This window comes from Palaemon carinicauda, chromosome 30, assembly GCF_036898095.1.
Source record: "Palaemon carinicauda isolate YSFRI2023 chromosome 30, ASM3689809v2, whole genome shotgun sequence".
NCBI classification, from domain to species: domain Eukaryota; kingdom Metazoa; phylum Arthropoda; class Malacostraca; order Decapoda; family Palaemonidae; genus Palaemon; species Palaemon carinicauda.
The window spans coordinates 72,831,296-72,836,295 of record NC_090754.1 but is presented as its reverse complement, the minus strand read 5'-3'; the positions used below and the strand labels follow the sequence as shown (position 1 = coordinate 72,836,295).

The 5,000-nt window shown below is 30.0% G+C and overlaps 1 protein-coding gene across 1 annotated transcript in view; it reads left to right on the top strand.

Moving 5' to 3' along the window:
• Positions 1–5,000, top strand: part of LOC137623285 (uncharacterized) — a 426,454-nt gene that overhangs the window by 225,777 nt on the left and 195,677 nt on the right.

Genomic DNA, 5,000 nt, shown 5'->3' with positions numbered 1-5,000 from the left:
TTTTTCATATATTCTTGAATTCATTTATTAATAATTTAGAAAGGAATTAGGTCCCTGTCTCAGCGTAAAAGCAAGATAAAAATATCTTTAGGCTAACGTAACATACTTTTTTTTCAGAAAGTCTTGATAAATACCAAATTACATTGCGTATTTGTAAGGTTGAAAATTTTCTTGGTTGGATAGAAGTTTTCTCTTAACCTCCCACATATTTGTTTTCGTAGAAAAAGGCTTTTATGGTCCCTTGAGTACTTTACATAGAATCCCTATATTTTACTTGACCTTAATTTGACGCCTACAAATCAGACAGGCTATTCGTAATTAACATTTTACTAGTGGCGTATCAAGTGAGAATGAGAAATTTTCATTTGAAAGGTTCTTTTTCAACAAAAGATCGGATCTCAAAGACTTTTATATAATAAATAATGGAGTATTCCGTTGATGGATAGTCTTTTGAGTATTTCTAATATTTATAAAAGACTATTTCTAATATTTATATATCGGATGTATTCCATTCCCGGTTACCTTGTTAGCCAAGCTACAACCCTAGTAGGAAAAGCAGACGCTATAAGCCCAATGCTTCCTACAGGGAAAATAACCCAGGAAGGAAAGAAAATAAGTTAAGGAGTAACAAAAAAAAGTATAAAGTAACTCAAGATCGGTAACAAGGTTAAGATAGAGTTTCCATATATTAAATATGAAAAGAGACAATTTAACCTGTTTAACATAAAAACATCCTCTACAAGTTTGAACTTAAAAAGTTAATGTACAGTAGGTGGCCTGGAAGCACGTTTAGAATTTTTTTAAGACACCCGTTTTCTTACACGGAGCGCTGTCGTCTTCTGCCTTTTTTATATTGAGTAGTTTATAGTTTTACTAATGAAGATCTGTTAAGTGTAAACAGTGGGCCTCTCCCTTTCGAAGGAATTTCAAGCTAAGTTGGAGTTTCTAAGTTTTGGAATGATCTTCCTAATCAGGTAGTTGAATTGGTGGGATTTCGAAATTTCAAGTTTGCGGTGATTTTTTTATGTTTTATAGTTTATATGTGAAATATCTATTTTAATGCTATTATTGTTGAAATATTTTAATTTTGTTGTTAATTACTTCTGTTGTAGTTTATTTTTTTATTTCCTCTCCTCACTGGGCTATATTTATCTGTTGGGGCCCTTGAGCTTATAGCATTCTGCTTTTGTAGCTTAGCTAATAATAATAATAATAATAATAATAATTATTATTATTATTATTATTATTATTATTATTATTATTATTATTATTATTATGGTTGACTTGCTCTACGGTTAACAGATTAAGTACATATGAAATAAACGAGTATATATTTTTTTTGAAAATGTTGAAGTTATTTACGTTGAGACATATTTTTCACCTTCCTGAATCGACTTTCGCTTGTTGCTAGAATCAAGTAGGTTCAGGAAGTAGCTTATAAAACTTGTTTTAGCTACTTTCTTTAGCATTGTTAAGAGTATTTGCTACTTGGCAGGCCTAAGTATTCTTTTAACTTGCAAGGCATTTCTTTTAGAGATATAGAGCTTTTATATCAATATAAGTCTGTCTTTTGCGCTACCGTGACTTGTTCTTATATACAAAAAGCTTTTCTTGCTTAGAAAATAGTATTTTGCTTAGATCTAAGATGTCTTTGTGAAGTATTAGCATTTTGGCCAATTTTTTTTTGCCTTATAAAATGTTGATCTTACAACCTAAGAGTGTATGTCATATATATATATATATATATATATATATATATATATATATATATATATATATATATATATATATATATATATATATATATATGTATATATATATATATATATATACATATATATATATATATATATATATATATATATATATATATATATATATATATATATATATTATATATATATAAAACGATTGTCCATTTTCTTTACAAGTCGTTAAATTTAATGGGAGTTGAAATTTCAGATCTCCAAAACCGTAGATTTTTCGTGTATTCAAGTTCACAATTGTCTGTTCATTGATTTATATATTTATACAAATTCGTGACTTAAAAACTTTCTTCTCGTTCCATTTATCTAAAGGGAAAGTTAACCAGCTAATTTTTCCAATTATGAAAGTTGTTTCTGCATGAATTCAATATTGGCTATGATTTTGCGAGTGACTGTGAATGGAACAGATGTTTGTGAAAGAAGACTAATTAGGTTAATGGTATTTGGGTAACTAACAAATGATATCGACTGATGTTTACAATCCAGGATTACCTCGCTTGTGTCGTTAATGTTACGTTGAAATTACTTATGCCAGACATGTAATGTAGTAATGAACAACATAACTTACTCATTCTCTGGATGAATGGGTGTATTTCATAAACAGGTGTAACTTTGTTGACATAAACAGTGAATTAGCTACCTATAGTTGTTAGTTGATCGCTGCCAGGCGTAGCTAGGGTAGAGTGAGGTAGAAGAAACCTAGATGTGAATATACCTTCAAAACTGGAATGTCCCCTCCCTTCTGGGTGAAACTATTCTCTCTCTCTCTCTCTCTCTCTCTCTCTCTCTCTCTCTCTCTCTCTCTCTCTCTCTCTCTCTCTCTCTCTCTCTCTCTCTCTCTCTCTCTCTCTCTCTGACAATTTATTCAAATGAGGCTTATAATAGATTTTAAAGAGGCCATGGGTATTAAGCGCTTTCTGTTCGTCGGTCAACTTACAATAAGCTGGGGCTGTTTTTTTCCTCGGTATATGAACGGCTGATAGTATGATCTACGTGAAAGGATTGGCTTGCTTAAACGTGCATATTAATATGACGAAATATATGAACCTTTTATTTTCTGGAGAATCGGAGGATTCTGACTTTGTATTTATGCAGATGTAGCCAGATTCTTATTGATTAGTGAATTAGGGTATTACTTTTGCATATGATTGGTAAATTAGAGTATTCCTCTTGTATATGATTGGTAAATTAGAGTATTCCTTTTGCATATGATTGGTAAATTAGAGTATTCCTTTTGCATATGATTGGTAAATTAGAGTATTCCTCTTATATATGATTGGTAAACGGGTATTCCTTTTGCATATGGTTTGTTTATAAATTAGGGTTTTTTTTGCATATGATTGGTAAATTAGAGTATTCTTTTTGCATATGATTAGTAAATAAGGGCTTTTCTTTTGCATATGATTAGTAAATTAGGGTTTTCCTTTTTCATATGATTAGTAAAATAGAGTTTTCTTTGTGGTAAAATAGTTTTCCTTTTGCGTATGATTAGTAAATTAGGGTTTTCCTTTTTCATACGATTGGTAAAATAGATTTTCCGTATGAATATGATTAGTAAATTAGGGTTTCCTATTCATAGGGTTGGTAAGATAGGGTTTTCCTTTTGCATATGGTTAGTAAATTATGGGTTTCCTCTTGGATATGATTGGTAAATTAGGGTTTTACTTTTTCATATGATTGGTAAAATAAGGTTTTCTTTTTGCATATGATTAGTAAATTAGGGTTGTACTCTTGCATATGATTGGTAAATTAGGATTTTCCTTTTGCATATGGTTAGCAAATTAGGGTTTTCCTCTCGGATATGATTGGTAAATTAGGGTTTTACTTTTTCGTATGATGGGTAAAATAGGGTTTTCTTTTTGCATATGATTAGTAAATTGGGTTTTTCATTTTGCATATGGTTAGTAAATTAGGGTTGTACTCTTGCATATGATTGGTAAATTAGGGTATTCCATTTGCATATGGTTAGTAAATTAATGTTTCCCTTTTGCATATGATTAGTAAATTGGGGTATTCCATTTGCATATGGTTAGTTAATTAGGGGTTTCCTTTTTGCCTATGGTAAGTAGATTAGGGGTTAACTTTTGCGTATAGTTAGCAAATTAGGGTTTTCCTCTTTCATATGACTGGTAAATTAGGGTATAATTTTGTATATGATTAGTAATTTGGGGTATTCCATTTGCATATGGTTAATAGATTAGGGTTTTCCTTTTTCTAAATGGTTATTTAATTAGGAGTTTCCTCTCGCATATGATTGGTAAATTACGGTATTTCTTTTGCATATGGTTAGTAAATTTGTATTTTCCTTTTTCATATGATTGGTAAAATAGGGTTTTTCTTTTGCATATGATTAGTAAAATGCGGTATTCCATTTGCATATGGTTAGAGAATTAGGGTTTTCATTTTTTATATGATTTGTAAAATAGGGTTTTCCTTTTCCTATGATTAGTAAATTGGGGTATTCCATTTACATATGGCTAATGAATTAGTGTTTCCTTTTGCTTATGATTAGTAAATTAGCGTTTTCCTTTTTCATAGGATTAGTAAATTAATGTTTTCCTTTTTCACATGGTTGGTAAAAAAGGGTTTTCCTTTTGCATATGATTAGTAAATTAGGTTATTACTTTTGCATATTGTTAGTAAATTAGGATTTTCCTTTTGCATATGGTTAGTAAATTAGAGGTTTCCTTTTGGATATTAGTAAATTAGTGTTCTCCTTTTTCATATGATTGGTAAGATAGGGTATTACTTTTGCTTATGATTGGTAAATTGGGGTATTACTTTGCATATGGTTTGTAAATGAGGTATTCCTGTTTCATATGATTGGTAAAAAACGGTATTCCTTTTTCACATGGTTAGTAAACAGGGGTTTCCTTTTGCATATGATTAGTAAATTAAGGTATTACTTTTGCATATAGTTAGTAAATTAGGATTCTACTTTTGCATGTGGTTAGTAAATTAGAGGTTTCCTTTTGCCTATTATTAGGATAGTGTTTTCCTTTTTCATATAGTTGGTAAAATAGGGTTTTCCTTTTGCATATGAAGAGTAAATTTGGGTATTCCTTTTGCATATGATTATTATATTAGGTTATTACCTTCGCATATAATGAGTAAATTAGGGTTTTCCTTTTACATATGGTTAGTAAATTACTGTTTTCCTTTTTCATATGATTGGTAAAATAGGGGTGTCCCTTTTGCATATGATTAGTAAATTGGGGTTTTCCTTTTGCATAT